The sequence below is a fragment of the Ambystoma mexicanum genome, chromosome 2q (assembly GCF_040938575.1).
Source record: "Ambystoma mexicanum isolate Mex_15411 chromosome 2q, UKY_AmexF1_1, whole genome shotgun sequence".
Taxonomy (NCBI): domain Eukaryota; kingdom Metazoa; phylum Chordata; class Amphibia; order Caudata; family Ambystomatidae; genus Ambystoma; species Ambystoma mexicanum.
Window position 1 is genome coordinate 1416001075 of NC_090924.1, and position 16685 is coordinate 1416017759.

The following is a 16685-nucleotide window of genomic DNA, read 5'->3' on the forward strand; positions in this document are numbered from 1 at the left end:
CTAGTTGTGAAGTACAAATCCCGGTTTAAATAATTGTAATACGATTGTCTTTTTGTAAATAAATGTTATTGTAAAGTGTGCATACAAAGTATGCTAACCCTAACCCCTACCTTCACCATCCTGGGTGCCGAACAACCTGGGTGTCATCTTTGAATTCTCTCTCTTTTCACCTCATATTGCTGACCTTGTCTATATGTCTATGTATATATTTTTGTTGATGCAACTAATTTTCGCAATCTCTTCTAAATGCTGGGCACTGTTAACCGAGGGGAGGCTTGCGTATTGCAAATAATAAAACAAACAAACAATAAATCTCACTTTCAACTCAACTCCTCGGGTACTTTATACTTTCCCTGACCTTCCCCAAAAAATTAAAAGTCTCAATAGTTATGGTTCTTTGGGGCTTCAAAGCTCACAGACAACGAGGACAAAATTGGGGGCCTTAGAACGCGCCAAGCGAGCCGTTGCAGATGGGAGAGAAGTCAGTTCGCATTTGCACATTGAGGCGCACTACATAGATGGATTCGAAACTTCAGGTTCTCATAGATAGCTTTACTACGGGATGTTGCAAAGAAAGAATGTATGCTCATTTCTAGTGAAGGTCAGCGGCTTTGATTTTCAGCTCGCTCCCTGGAGAGGCCCACAACTCGCACTGGGAGTATAAGGTTCTATTGTTTTTTGACCTTGAGAGACAGGAACCATGCCAAAAGAACTTCATTTGAAGGAGGTGGGCAATAACGTAAGAGACAATAAGGCAGAAAATTCTGAAACTAGACAGAGTTTCATGTTAGTTCAGTATACGAAAAATCGTTGTCAAGAGCACAGTGGGATTTACAGACTGCATTATGCAGAGACACAATGGAAATTGCAAATATAATGTAAGTAACTCTTTAGACGCTTTTATACCGGAATGAAGAATTAATGAATGGATGCATGAATAAATGAATAATGAAGAGCTTTGAAAACTTTGTGGGATCATCCTTGTAGCGGGCACATGGCCATGCAGGTCCACATTCCACACGCATGTAGACAAAAAAGTTGTTTCTCATTGTGTACTAACCTCGATTTATTTTGTTAGTTTTCGCATTGATTTTAGAGCCGAACATACTCCATTGCACTATCCTTGAAAGCAAATAGTTTCAGCTCAGCCGTAATAAATAAAATGAATAATATTAATAAAGATCGGCCGGCGAGACTAATTATAAATTTTATGTTTTCAAAACAGGTATATCCTTCCCTTTTGCCACTGCCACCAGTTTCAGACACCGGCAGATGTTTTTTTTAACCACCAGCTGCAGCTTAATGTAAACAACTGCACAATCCTGATGATCTTATGGGACGATTGCCACGGGCCCATATGCCCTTATGCGGTACTAGCGGCTAGAAGCAACATATCCACCTTTACGCTGGCCTAGTGCCTACTTGATGGAACAGCCTTGCGGTTCAATGTGCGACAAAAGTGCTTCTTTGAACGAAAACCAACACCCTGTGTACCATAAAGGAACAGCGTGTGACCCACGATAAACTTTTACGGATTTGCGGATAGAGATAAAAGAAAATAAATGACTTTTGGAGTTCATATGGCAATTGCTGAATATTCTATAAACATTTAATGTCAAATAAATGTACTTTACCAAATTTACCGTGTTGCTGTTTGATTTTAAAGTGCAGTACTGTGTTGTGAGTTGATCTGTGTTGGTGTCCGGGTTCTGTGTGAAGTCGCGTAGAAGACGACTGGGCGCGTTTGCCTACGCAGCACAGTAACGTCACGGAGAGAGGCGGGGAATATGAATGTTTTGATAATGACAGGCTCAGGGGCGGGGGATATGATTTAGTGCCGCAAAAGCAGGTCAGCCAGGGCGATGGGGCAAGTGATAGGATTATCACAAAATGGCGGCTGCCTGGTGCCTGTTTTCGCGTGCGTTTAATGGACGAAAACTTGGGTAAGGTCCATAGGAAATGTTTCTAAAATCGAGCGATTTAGGCTTAAAAACACATGGCCGACCCATAGGGGCAATACAAAATTTTGACCGAACCATTCCTTTAACGAAGAATATGGTGGTCCATTCTTGTATGAAATGATTATCACATTACAGTGATACCGTAACCATATTTTTTGTAGTGTACCTAGGAACAATGCTATGTGATGCCACTGCCTGTTTTGTCAAGGTGTCAAATAACATCACTTCTCGTGATGTCATCAGAGGTCAAGGGTGGTGTGATGTCTCTTCCCCTACCCCTGGCATTTTGGTGAAATGATGTCCCTGCTTGTGTCCAATATCCTGTGTACCTTGTGCTACCCTACACGTTCTGTGCCATGGGTCACTCGGTGTCACAATTATAACCCTAAGCGCCCTTTTTGTGCTCTGGTTTGACCTCCTTCATTCCCTAATGAATGTCCTCTATTGCCCTTCCATTGCCATAGTTGACTCTTTTGAATCCTATGTCGCATATTTGCCCCGATTGCCATACCCGAAGTGGCCCAATGTTTCCCCTTCTTTGCCACACGTGTCCCTCTGTATCACTCTGTGGCCAGTCTCCATGCTCAGACTGCTACTGCGAAGCGGGTAGTTTAGCTGAAGGTACTTGCCCAATGTGCTCTAAAGAGGATACATTCACAATACTTCCCCGCAGCTTAGTATTTCAATCGTTTGTTGTGAAAGGTCACACTTTTCAATTTGTGAATGGATGACACATTTTATTGAGCGTTTGACTGTTTTGTTGGTTTGTCCCAATAATAGCTCACCAGGCAGCCCCTCTCCTCCCCCGCCGCCATTTACATAATCCAAGCGCCCCCGCCCCCTGCCCTTTGCCACGGATGTCCCTCGGTCCCGTCTGCGTGAGCCTTACTCTGTATGCAACTAAGGATGGAGGGAGGGCCAGTGCGCGTGCGCAGAGCATCCACGACGGAGGCGAGCTAGGACTAGCCTCGGGAGCGCGGGTCTAGGGCAGGGCCTCAGGCACGCGCGCGGCCGGCAAAAGGAGCAGCGCAAGGCGGCGAGCCGGGGACAGGTGAGGAGGAGAGTGGGGCGAATTAAGGTCATGGTAGGTGGACGAGGGGTCAGCGAGGTCACTGAGGTCACTGAGTGTAAAGATGCCGGGGAGCCCCTGGCTATGCAGCAGAACTGCCAGAACTCGGGCTGTCCGTGCAGCCCTGAACAACCCCACCCTGCAGAGTCCATGCAAACCTCCGCCTCGCTGCTCCCAGTCATCGCTGTCCCCCCCCCCCCCAGTGTCCAGACAACCGTGCCTCCACTTTATAGAAGTGACTGCCTTCACTGCCAAACACAACCCAGACCTCCCTGTCCACGACTTTACAGACACCACTGTCCTCCAATCCCTCCCAAAATGTGCAGGTATTCCTGCCCTCTCTGTGTGTCTAGATACCCCGTGCCCACACACTGCCCAGGCAACACCGCCCAATCCCTCCCCAAATGTGCAGGTATTCCTGGCCTCTCTGTGTGTCTAGATACCCCGTGCACAGGTGCCCACACGCCACCCCATCCCTGCCACACACTGCCCAGACACCACTGTCCAATCCCTCCCCAAATGTGCAGGTATTCCTGCCCTCTCTGTGTGTCTAGATACCCCGTGCCCACACACTGCCCAGGCAACACCACCCAATCCCTCCCCAAATGTGCAGGTATTCCTGCCCTCTCTGTGTGTCTAGATACCCCGTGCCCACACACTGCCCAGGCAACACCACCCAATCCCTCCCCAAATGTGCAGGTATTCCTGCCCTCTCTGTGTGTCTAGATACCCGGTGCCCACACACTGCCCAGGCAACACTGCCCAATCCCTCCCCAAATGTGCAGGTATTCCTGCCCTCTCTGTGTGTCTAGATACCCCGTGCACAGGTGCCCACACGCCACCCCATCCCTGCCACACACTGCCCAGACACCACTGTCCAATCCCTCCCCAAATGTGCAGGTATTCCTGCCCTCTCTGTGTGTCTAGATACCCCGTGCACAGGTGCCCACACGCCACCCCATCCCTGCCACACACTGCCCAGACACCACTGTCCAATCCCGCCCCAAATGTGCAGGTATTCCTGCCCTCTCTGTGTGTCTAGATACCCCATGCACAGGTGCCCACACGCCACCCCATCCCTTCCACACACTGCCCAGACACCACTGTCCAATCCCTCCCCAAATGTGCAGGTATTCCTGCCCTCTCTGGGTGTCTAGATACCCCATGCACAGGTGCCCATACGCCACCCCATCCCTGCCACACACTGCCCAGACCTCCCTGCCACACATTGCCCAGTCAGCACTGCCCAATGCCATCCCGGTGTTCAGATGTCGCGCCCTCTCCCCCTGCACAGACCTCGCTGCCTCTACCTGTTTGCAGCCGCCCCTGCCTCCAGTGTCTTCACCACCAGGCCTCCCTGCCACACACTGCAGAGAGACACCTCTGCCACACACTGCCCCATCCCACCCCTGGTCTCCAGATATCCCAGCCGCCTCTCCCAGTGTGCAGGTATTCCTGTTCGTGTGCAGGGGACCCTACCTCACACCACAATGTACAGACAGGGCTTAACATGTGGGGCTGTTTGTCAGGGCTCAGCCCTGGCCCTTATGGTCTCAGACTCGCTTTAATTATGAAGTGATGAGAGTCAGGGCATCCATCAGTCCCAGTGAGCAGGTACGAGCTGTAGTTTAACCCCAAAGGTGTCGCTACTGTGGGGAGCAGCTGAGGGTGGTGGCAGCAGTGGTGGGGAACTGCCCACCCACAGTGTCCCAGGCATGCTGTAAAATATTTGGGCAGTGACACTTATTGTCTTACAAATTAAGCACTGGATACAGACCTCACTGCATCTTCCAGTTTTCAGTCACCACTGCCTCCACCACTGCTCAGACATCCCTGCCCCTTCCAGTGTCCAGACATTTATTTATTTTGCCTTTTTAAAGCACTCACACAGCCCGCGGGCATCGAGGCGCTGTTAGAGGAATTGTTTATTTTTTAGTTGCGTAATAGTTTTTTTGTCTTAGTTGTGTATTTATAACGCGCTTAATACCCAGAGGTTTCTAAGCCTGGACCGGGGGATCGAACCTGTGTTGCTTCGTGTCGTCTTGCTTCCAAAGCGAACACGTTGCCGCTGAACTATCCTCCCGGAATATCGCTGTTCCTTCCAGTGTCCAGACATCCATGCCCTTTCCAGTCTCCAGACGTCCCTGCCAGTGTCCAGACATCCGTGCCCTTTCCACTCTCCAGACATCCCTGCCCTTTCCAGTGTTCAGACATCCCTGCCCTTTCCAGTGTCCAGACATCCCTGCTCCTTCCAGTGTCCAGACATCGCCCATACATCAGCGCTCCCCCAATACATGTGTGCCTGCCCTGGGCACTATCACCTTCGAGATTCTTCATGGCCTTATGCTCTCTGGGCCCCATGGTGGTGGTGGTTCGCCCCCTCATTGCTTCCCCCAGAGATGCCAGAGTCATGTGGGGGTCGCCTGGCTGCCAGGAAGGAGTGCTTTAACATGCTACTGACTCTGACCCAGCCCTGCAGGCCTTGACTGTGGTTCAGTGATGGTGCCCATCCCTGTGATTGCAGGGTGATGAGAGTGGGCGTGGTCGCTTGGCTACTATTTGAAAATATCACTATTTAAAAATAAGCATGTTTCAAAATAAAATGCATTTGCACATTTTATCTGCATAGTGTGGGGGGGCGGATCTGCTGCTGGAGCTTCTGCACCAAAGTATGTTTCATGACACACATGCACTATGCCTAGGATGCATCGGGTCCTCCTGCCATGCCTAGGATGCATCGGGTCCTCCTGCCATGCCTAGGATGCATCAGGTCCTCCTGCCATGCCTAGGATGCATCGGGTCCTCCTGCCATGCCTAGGATGCATTGGGTCCTCCTGCCATGCCTAGGATGCATTGGGTCCTCCTGACATGCCTAGGATGCATCGGGTCCTTCTGCCATGCATAGGATGCATCGGGTCCTCCTGCCATGCCTAGGATGCATCGGGTTCTCCTGCCATGCCTAGGATGCATCGGGTCCTCCTGCCATGCATAGGATGGATCGAGTCCTCCTGTCATGCTTAGGATGCATCAGGTCCTCCTGCCATGCCTAGGAAGTATCCAGTCCTCATGCCATGCCTAGGATGCATCAGGTCCTCCTGCCATGCCTAGGATGCATCGGGTTCTCCTGCCATGCATAGGATGCATCGGGTTCTCCTGCCATGCCTAGGATGCATTGTGTCCTCCTGCCATGCCTAGGATGCATCAGGTCCTCCTGCCATGCCTAGGAAGTATCCAGTCCTCATGCCATGCCTAGGATGCATCGGGTCCTCCTGCCATGCCTAGGATGCATCAGGTCCTCCTGCCATGCCTAGGATGCATCGGGTCCTCCTGCCATGCCTAGGATGCATCGGGTCCTCCTGCCAAGCCTAGGAGGCATCCAGTCCTCCTGCCATGCATAGGATGCATCAGGCCCTTCTGCCATGTCTAGGATGCATCAGGCCCTTCTGCCATGCCTGGGATGCCTCAGGCCCTTCTGCCTGGCCTAGAATGCATCAGGCCCTTTCCCCCTACAGTTCTTAAATGCGTTAGACCCTCCTGCCATGACTAGGGTGCACCAAGTCCTCCTGCCATAAATAGAATGCGTCAGGTCCCTGCGCAATGCCTAGGGGGCGTCAGGTCTCTCCACAATGCCAAGTGCATTGGGTCCTCCTGCAATGTGTAGGATGCATTGGGTCATCCTTCCATATCTAGGATGCACCGTTCCTCCTGCCATGCTTAGAATGCATCAGGTCCTTCTGCCATGTGTAGGATGCATCAGGTCCTCCTGCCATGCATAGGATGCATCGGGTCCTCCTGCCATGCCTAGGATGCATCGGGTTCTCCTGCCATGCCTAGGATGCATCGGGTTCTCCTGCCATGCCTAGGATGCATCGGGTTCTCCTGCCATGCCTAAGATGCATCGGGTCCTCCTGCCATGCCTAGGATGCATCAGGTCCTCCTGCCATGCCTAGGAAGTATCCGGTCCTCATGCCATGCCTAGGATGCATCCGGTCCTCCTGCCATGCCTAGGATGCATCGGGTCCTCCTGCCATGCATAGGATGCATCAGGTCCTCCTGCCATGCCTAGGATGCATCGGGTCCTCCTGCCATGCCTAGGATGCATCGGGTCCTCCTGCCAAGCCTAGGAAGCATCCAGTCCTCCTGCCATGCATAGGATGCATCAGGCCCTTCCGCCATGTCTAGGATGCATCAGGCCCTTCTGCCATGCCTAGGATGCATCAGGCCCTTCTGCCATGGATAGGATGCATCAGGCCCTTCTGCCATGCCTGGGATGCCTCAGGCCCTTCTGCCTGGCCTAGAATGCATCAGGCCCTTTCCCCCTACAGTTCTTAAATGCGTTAGACCCTCCTGCCATGACTAGGGTGCACCAAGTCCTCCTGCCATAAATAGGATGCGTCAGGTCCCTGCGCAATGCCTAGGGGGCGTCAGGTCTCTCCACAATGCCAAGTGCATTGGGTCCTCCTGCAATGTGTAGGATGCATTGGGTCATCCTTCCATATCTAGGATGCACCGTTCCTCCTGCCATGCTTAGAATGCATCAGGTCCTTCTGCCATGTGTAGGATGCATCAGGTCCTTTCACAATGCCCAGGATGCATCAGGTCCTCCTGCCATGCCAATGATGCATCATGTTCTTCCACCATGCCTAGGATGCATCAGGGTCACCAGCCATGCCGAGGATGCATCAGGTCCTCCTGCGATGCAGAGGATGCATCCGGCTCTTGTGCCATGCCTTAGACGCATTGGTTCCTCCTGCCATGCTTAGAATGCACCAGGTCCTTCTGCCATGCAGAGGATGAATCAGGTTCACCAGCCATGACGAGGATGCATCAGTTCCTCCTGTGATGCAGATGATGCATCAGGCCATTCCACCATGCCTGGGATGCATCAGCCCCTTCTGCCTGGCATAGACTGCATCAGGCCCTTTCCTCCTACAGTCCTTAAATGCGACAGGTCCTCCTGCCATAACTAGGATTCGTCTGGTCCCTGCGCAATGCCTAGGGGGCGTCAGGTCCCTCCACAATGCTGAGGCTGCATCGGGTCCTCCTGCCATGCATAGGATGCATCGGTTCCTCCTGCAATGCATAGGATGCATCGAGTTCTCCTGCCATGCCTAGGATGCATCGGGTCCTCCTGCCATGCCTAGGATGCATCGGGTCCTCCTGCCATGCCTAGGATGCATCGGGTCCTCCTGCCATGCATAGGATGCATCGGGTTCTCCTGCCATGCCTAGGAAGCATTCGGTCCTCCTGCCATGCCTAGGAAGCATCCTGTCCTCCTGCCATGCCTCGATGCATCCTGTCCTCCTGCCATGCCTAGGAAGCATCCAGTCCTCCTGCTATGCCTAGGATGCATCAGGTCCTCCTGCCATGCATACGATGCATCAGGTCCTCCTGCCATGCATACGATGCATCAGGTCCTCCTGCCATGCCTAGGATGCATCAGGTCCTCCTGCCATGCCTAGGAAGCATCCGGTTCTTGTGCCATGCCTAGGACGCATTGGTTCCTCCTGCCATGCTTAGGATGCACCAGGTCCTCCTGCCATGCTTAGGATGCACCAGGTCCTCCTGCCATGCATAGGATGCATCGGGTCCTCCTGCCATGCATAGGATGCATCGGGTCCTCCTGCCATGCATAGGATGCATCAGGTCCTCCTGCCATGACTAGGGTGCACCAAGTCCTTCTGCCATAACTAGGATTCGTCAGGTCCCTACGCAATGCCTAGGGGGCGTCAGGTCCCTCCACAATGCTGAGGCTGCATCGGGTCCTCCTGCCATGCATAGGATGCATTGGGTCCTCCTGCCATGCCTAGGAAGCATCGAGTTCTCCTGCCATGCATAGGATGCATTGGGTCCTCCTGCCATGCCTAGGAAACATTCGGTCCTCCTGCCATGCCTAGGAAGCATCCTGTCCTCCTGCCATGCCTAGGATGCATCAGGTCCTCCTGCCATTCCTAGGAAGCATCCAGTCCTCCTGCTATGCCTAGGATGCATCAGGTCCTCCTGCCATGCATAGGATGCATCGGATCCTCCTGCCATGCCTAGGATGCATTGGGTCCTCCTGCCATGCCTAGGATGCATCGGGTCCTCCTGCCATGCCTAGGAAGCATCCAGTCCTCCTGCCATGCCTAGGAAGCATCCAGTCCTCCTGCCATGCCTAGGATGCATCGGGTCCTCCTGCCATGCCTAGGATGCATCAGGTCCTCCTGCCATGCATAGGATGAATCAGGCCCTTCCGCCATGCATAGGATGAATCAGGCCCTTCCGCCATGTCTAGGATGCATCAGGCCCTTCTGCCATGCCCAGGATGCATCAGGCCCTTCTGCCATGCCCGGGAAGCTTCAGGCCCTTCTGCCATGCCTGGGATGCCTCAGGCCCTTCTGCCATGCCTGGGATGCCTCAGGCCATTCCACCATGCCTGGGATGCATCAGGCCCTCCTGCCATGCCTGGGATGCCTAAGGCCCTTCTGCCTGGCCTAGAATGCATCAGGCCCTTTCCCCCTACAGTTCTTAAATGCGTTAGACCCTCCTGCCATGACTAGGGTGCACCAAGTCCTCCTGCCATAAATAGGATGCGTCAGGTCCCTGCGCAATGCCTAGGGGGCGTCAGGTCTCTCCACAATGCCAAGTGCATTGGGTCCTCCTGCAATGTGTAGGGTGCATTGGGTCATCCTTCCATATCTAGGATGCACCGTTCCTCCTGCCATGCTTAGAATGCATCAGGTCCTTCTGCCATGTGTAGGATGCATCAGGTCCTTTCACAATGCCCAGGATGCATCAGGACTTCCTGCCATGCATAGGATGCACCAGGTCATCCTGCCATGCCAATGATGCATCATGTTCTTCCACCATGCCTAGGATGCATCAGGTTCACCAGCCATGCCGAGGATGCATCAGGTCCTCCTGCGATGCAGAGGATGCATCAGGTCCTTCTGCCATGCCTAGGATGCCTTGGGTCCTCCTGCCATGCCTAGGATGCATCCGGTTCTTGTGCCATGCCTAGGAAGCATTGGTTCGTCCTGCCATGCTTAGAATGCACCAGGTCCTTCTGCCATGTGTATGATGCATCAGGTCCTTTCACAATGCCCAGGATGCATCAGGTCCTCCTGCCATGCCTAGGATGCATCATGTCCTTCCACCATGCCTAGGATGCATCAGGTTCACTAGCCATGCCGAGGATGCATCAGGCCCTCCTGCCATGCATAGGATGCATCAGGCCCTTCTGCCATGCCCAGGATGCATCAGGCCCTTCTGCCATGCCTAGGATGCATCAGGCCCTTCTGCCATGCCTGGGATGCCTCAGGCCCTTCTGCCTGGCCTAGAATGCATCAGGCCCTTTCCCCCTACAGTTCTTAAATGCGTTAGACCCTCCTGCCATGACTAGGGTGCACCAAGTCCTCCTGCCATAAATAGGATGCGTCAGGTCCCTGCGCAATGCCTAGGGGGCGTCAGGTCTCTCCACAATGCCAAGTGCATTGGGTCCTCCTGCAATGTGTAGGATGCATTGGGTCATCCTTCCATATCTAGGATGCACCGTTCCTCCTGCCATGCTTAGAATGCATCAGGTCCTTCTGCCATGTGTAGGATGCATCAGGTCCTTTCACAATGCGCAGGACGCATCAGGTCCTCCTGCCATGCCTAGGATGCATCATGTCCTTCCACCATGCCTAGGATGCATCAGGTTCACTAGCCATGCTGAGGATGCATCAGGTCCTCCTGCGATGCGGAGGATGCATCAGATCCTCCTGCCATACGTAGGATGCATCAGGTCCACCTGCCATGCATAGGATGCACCAGGTCCTCCTGCCATGCCTAGGATGCCTTGGGTCCTCCTGCCATGCCTACGTGGCCTTGGGTGCTCCTGCCATGCCTAGGATGCATCATGTCCTTCCACCATGCCTAGGATGCATCAGGTTCACTAGCCATGCCGAGGATGCCTCAGGTCCTCCTGCGATGCGGAGGATGCATCAGGTCCTCCTGCCATACGTAGGATGCATCAGGTCCACCTGCCATACGTAGGATGCATCAGGTCCACCTGCCATGCATAGGATGCACCAGGTCCTCCTGCCATGCCTAGGATGCCTTGGGTCCTCCTGCCATGCCTACGTGGCCTTGGGTCCTCCTGACATGCCTAGGATGCATCCGGTTCTTGTGCCATGCCTTGGACGCATTGGTTCCTCCTGCCATGCTTAGAATGCACCAGGTCCTTCTGCCATGCAGAGGATGAATCAGGTTCACCAGCCATGACGAGGATGCATCAGTTCCTCCTGTGATGCAGATGATGCATCAGGCCATTCCACCATGCCTGGGATGCATCAGGCCCTTCTGCCTGGCATAGACTGCATCAGGCCCTTTCCTCCTACAGTCCTTAAATGCGACAGGCCCTCCTGCCATGACTAGGGTGCACCAAGTCCTCCTGCCATAACTAGGATTCGTCAGGTCCCTGCGCAATGCCTAGGGGGCGTCAGGTCCCTCCACAATGCTGAGGCTGCATCGGATCCTCCTGCCAGGCATAGGATGCATCGGGTTCTCCTGCCATGCCTAGGATGCATCGGGTCCTCCTGCCATGCATAGGATGCATCGGGTTCTCCTGCCATGCCTAGGAAGCATTCGGTCCTCCTGCCATGCCTAGGAAGCATCCTGTCCTCCTGCCATGCCTCGGATGCATCCTGTCCTCCTGCCATGCCTAGGAAGCATCTAGTCCTCCTGCTATGCCTAGGATGCATCAGGTCCTCCTGCCATGCATAGGATGCATCAGGTCCTCCTGCCATGCATAGAATGCATCAGGTCCTCCTGCCATGCATAGGATGCATCAGGTCCTCCTGCCATGCCTAGGATGCATCAGGTCCTCCTGCCATGCCTAGGATGCATCAGGTCCTCCTGCCATGCCTAGGAAGCATCCGGTTCTTGTGCCATGCCTAGGACGCATTGGTTCCTCCTGCCATGCTTAGGATGCACCAGGTCCTCCTGCCATGCATAGGATGCATCGGGTCCTCCTGCCATGACTAGGGTGCACCAAGTCCTTCTGCCATAACTAGGATTCGTCAGGTCCCTCCGCAATGCCTAGGGGGCGTCAGGTCCCTCCACAATGCTGAGGCTGCATCGGGTCCTCCTGCCATGCATAGGATGCATTGGATCCTCCTGCCATGCCTAGGAAGCATCGAGTTCTCCTGCCATGCATAGGATGCATCGGGTCCTCCTGCCATGCCTAGGAAGCATTCGGTCCTCCTGCCATGCCTAGGAAGCATCCTGTCCTCCTGCCATGCCTAGGATGCATCAGGTCCTCCTGCCATGCCTAGGAAGCATCCAGTCCTCCTGCTATGCCTAGGATGCATCAGGTCCTCCTGCCATGCATAGGATGCATCGGATCCTCCTGCCATGCCTAGGATGCATCGGGTCCTCCTGCCATGCCTAGGATGCATCGGGTCCTCCTGCCATGCATAGGATGCATCAGGCCCTTCCGCCATGTCTAGGATGCATCAGGCCCTTCTGCCATGCCCAGGATGCTTCAGGCCCTTCTACCATGCCTGGGATGCCTCAGGCCCTTCTGCCATGCCTGGGATGCCTCAGGCCATTCCACCATGCCTGGGATGCATCAGGCCCTTCTGCCATGCCTGAGATGCCTAAGGCCCTTCTGCCTGGCCTAGAATGCATCAGGCCCTTTCCCCCTACAGTTCTTAAATGCGTTAGACCCTCCTGCCATGACTAGGGTGCACCAAGTCCTCCTGCCATAAATAGGATGCGTCAGGTCCCTGCGCAATGCCTAGGGGGCGTCAGGTCTCTCCACAATGCCAAGTGCATTGGGTCCTCCTGCAATGTGTAGGGTGCATTGGGTCATCCTTCCATATCTAGGATGCACCGTTCCTCCTGCCATGCTTAGAATGCATCAGGTCCTTCTGCCATGTGTAGGATGCATCAGGTCCTTTCACAATGCCCAGGATGCATCAGGACTTCCTGCCATGCATAGGATGCACCAGGTCATCCTGCCATGCCAATGATGCATCATGTTCTTCCACCATGCCTAGGATGCATCAGGTTCACCAGCCATGCCGAGGATGCATCAGGTCCTCCTGCGATGCAGAGGATGCATCAGGTCCTCCTGCCATGCCTAGGATGCCTTGGGTCCTCCTGCCATGCCTAGGATGCATCCGGTTCTTGTGCCATGCCTAGGAAGCATTGGTTCGTCCTGCCATGCTTAGAATGCACCAGGTCCTTCTGCCATGTGTAGGATGCATCAGGTCCTTTCACAATGCCCAGGATGTATCAGGTTCACTAGCCATGCCGAGGATGCATCAGGTCCTCCTGCCATACGTAGGATGCATCAGGTCCACCTGCCATGCGTAGGATGCAACAGGTCCTCCTGCCATGCCTAGGATGCCTTGGGTCCTCCTGCCATGCCTACGTGGCCTTGGGTCCTCCTGCCATGCCTAGGATGCATCCGGTTCTTGTGCCATGCCTAGGACGCATTGGTTCCTCTTGCCATGCTTAGAATGCACCAGGTTCTTCTGCCATGCAGAGGATGAATCAGGTTCACCAGCCATGCCGAGGATGCATCAGGTCCTCCTGTGATGCAGATGATGCATCAGGCCATTCCACCATGCTTGGGATGCATCAGGCCCTTCTGCCTGGCATAGACTGCATCAGGCCCTTTCCTCCTACAGTCCTTAAATGCGACAGGCCCTTCTGCCATGACTAGGGTGCACCAAGTCCTCCTGCCATAACTAGGATTCGTCAGGTCCCTGCGCAATGCCTAGGGGGCGTCAGGTCCCCCCACAATGCTGAGGCTGCATCGGGTCCTCCTGCCATGCATAGGCTGCATCGGGTCCTCCTGCCATGCATAGGCTGCATCGGGTCCTCCTGCAATGCATAGGATGCATCGAGTTTTCCTGCCATGCATAGGATGCATCGGGTTCTCCTGCCATGCATAGGATGCATCGGGTCCTCCTGCCATGCCTAGGATGCATCGGGTCCTCCTGCCATGCATAGGATGCATCGGGTTCTCCTGCCATGCCTAGGAAGCATTCGGTCCTCCTGCCATGCCTAGGAAGCATCCTGTCCTCCTGCCATGCCTCGGATGCATCCTGTCCTCCTGCCATGCCTAGGAAGCATCCAGTCCTCCTGCTATGCCTAGGATGCATCAGATTCTCCTGCCATGCATAGGATGCATCAGGTCCTCCTGCCATGCCTAGGATGCATCAGGTCCTCCTGCCATGCTTAGGAAGCATCCGGTTCTTGTGCCATGCCTAGGACGCATTGGTTCCTCCTGCCATGCTTAGGATGCACCAGGTCCTTCTGCCATGCAGAGGATGAATCAGGTTCACTAGCCATGCCGAGGATGCATCAGGTCCTCCTGCCATGCATAGGATGCATCAGGCCCTTCTGCCATGCCTAGGATGCACCAGGCCCTTCTGCCATGCCTAGGATGCATCAGGCCCTTCTGCCATGCCTGGGATGCCTCAGGCCCTTCTGCCTGGCCTAGAATGCATCAGGCCCTTTCCCCCTACAGTTCTTAAATGCGTTAGACCCTCCTGCCATGACTAGGGTGCACCAAGTCCTCCTGCCATAAAAAGGATGCGTCAGGTCCCTGCCCAATGCCTAGGGGGCGTCGGGTCTCTCCACAATGCCAAGTGCATTGGGTCCTCCTGCAATGTGTAGGATGCATTGAGTCATCCTTCCATATCTAGGATGCACCGTTCCTCCTGCCATGCTTAGAATGCATCAGGTCCTTCTGCCATGTGTAGGATGCATCAGGTCCTTTCACAATGCCCAGGATGTATCAGGTCCTCCTGCCATGCATAGGATGCACCAGGTCATTCTGCCATGCCAATGATGCATCATGTTCTTCCACCATGCCTAGGATGCATCAGGGTCACCAGCCATGCCGAGGATGCATCAGGTCCTCCTGCCATGCAGAGGATGCATCAGGTCCTCCTGCCATGCCTAGGATGCCTTGGGTCCTCCTGCCATGCCTAGGATGCATCCGGTTCTTGTGCCATGCCTAGGAAGCATTGGTTCGTCCTGCCATGCTTAGAATGCACCAGGTCCTTCTGCCATGTGTAGGATGCATCAGGTCCTTTCACAATGCGCAGGACGCATCAGGTCCTCCTGCCATGCCTAGGATGCATCATGTCCTTCCACCATGCCTAGGATGCATCAGGTTCACTAGCCATGCCGAGGATGCATCAGGTCCTCCTGCGATGCGGAGGATGCATCAGGTCCTCCTGCCATACGTAGGATGCATCAGGTCCACCTGCCATGCCTAGGATGCACCAGGTCCTCCTGCCATGCCTAGGATGCCTTGGGTCCTCCTGCCATGCCTACGTGGCCTTGGGTCCTCCTGACATGCCTAGGATGCATCCGGTTCTTGTGCCATGCCTTGGACGCATTGGTTCCTCCTGCCATGCTTAGAATGCACCAGGTCCTTCTGCCATGCAGAGGATGAATCAGGTTCACCAGCCATGCCGAGGATGCATCAGTTCCTCCTGTGATGCAGATGATGCATCAGGCCATTCCACCATGCCTGGGATGCATCAGGCCCTTCTGCCTGGCATAGACTGCATCAGGCCCTTTCCTCCTACAGTCCTTAAATGCGACAGGCCCTCCTGCCATGACTAGGGTGCACCAAGTCCTCCTGCCATAACTAGGATTCATCAGGTCCCTGCGCAATGCCTATGGGGCGTCAGGTCCCTCCACAATGCTGAGGCTGCATCGGGTCCTCCTGCCAGGCATAGGATGCATCGGGTTTCCTGCCATGCCTAGGATGCATCGGGTCCTCCTGCCATGCCTAGGAAGCATTCGGTCCTCCTGCCATGCCTAGGAAGCATCCTGTCCTCCTGCCATGCCTCGGATGCATCCTGTCCTCCTGCCATGCCTAGGAAGCATCTAGTCCTCCTGCTATGCCTAGGATGCATCAGGTCCTCCTGCCATGCATAGGATGCATCAGGTCCTCCTGCCATGCCTAGGATGCATCAGGTCCTCCTGCCATGCCTAGGAAGCATCCGGTTCTTGTGCCATGCCTAGGACGCATTGGTTCCTCCTGCCATCCTTAGGATGCACCAGGTCCTCCTGCCATGCATAGGATGCATCGGGTCCTCCTGCCATGCATAGGATGCATCAGGTCCTCCTGCCATGACTAGGATGCACCAAGTCCTTCTGCCATAACTAGGATTTGTCAGGTCCCTACGCAATGCCTAGGGGGCGTCAGGTCCCTCCACAATGCTGAGGCTGCATCGGGTCCTCCTGCCATGCATAGGATGCATTGGATCCTCCTGCCATGCCTAGGAAGCATCGGGTTCTCCTGCCATGCATAGGATGCATCGGGTCCTCCTGCCATGCCTAGGAAGCATTCGGTCCTTCTGCCATGCCTAGGAAGCATCCTGTCCTCCTGCCATGCCTAGGATGCATCAGGTCCTCCTGCCATGCCTAGGAAGCATCCAGTCCTCCTGCTATGCCTAGGATGCATCAGGTCCTCCTGCCATGCATAGGATGCATCGGATCCTCCTGCCATGCCTAGGATGCATCGGGTCCTCCTGCCATGCCTAGGAAGCATCCAGTCCTCCTGCCATGCCGAGGAAGCATCCAGTCCTCCTGCCATGCCTAGGATGCATCGGGTCCTCCTGCCATGCCTAGGATGCATCGGGTCCTCCTGCCATGCCTAG

General features: G+C 54.5%; 1 protein-coding gene across 5 annotated transcripts in view; it reads left to right on the top strand.

Moving 5' to 3' along the window:
• The first annotated feature begins 2763 nt into the window (after nt 1-2763).
• SCRN1 (secernin 1) overlaps nt 2764-16685 on the top strand; it is a 185711-nt gene continuing 171789 nt past the window's right edge. For 3 of the 5 annotated variants that reach the window (XM_069648918.1, XM_069648919.1, XM_069648921.1), the window contains exon 1: nt 2859-3012. The gene's annotated coding sequence lies outside the window, so the exon portion shown is untranslated. Of the gene's footprint in view, nt 3013-16685 lie in introns of all 5 variants that reach the window. The other 2 variants (XM_069648920.1, XM_069648924.1) reach the window with 2 other exon arrangements.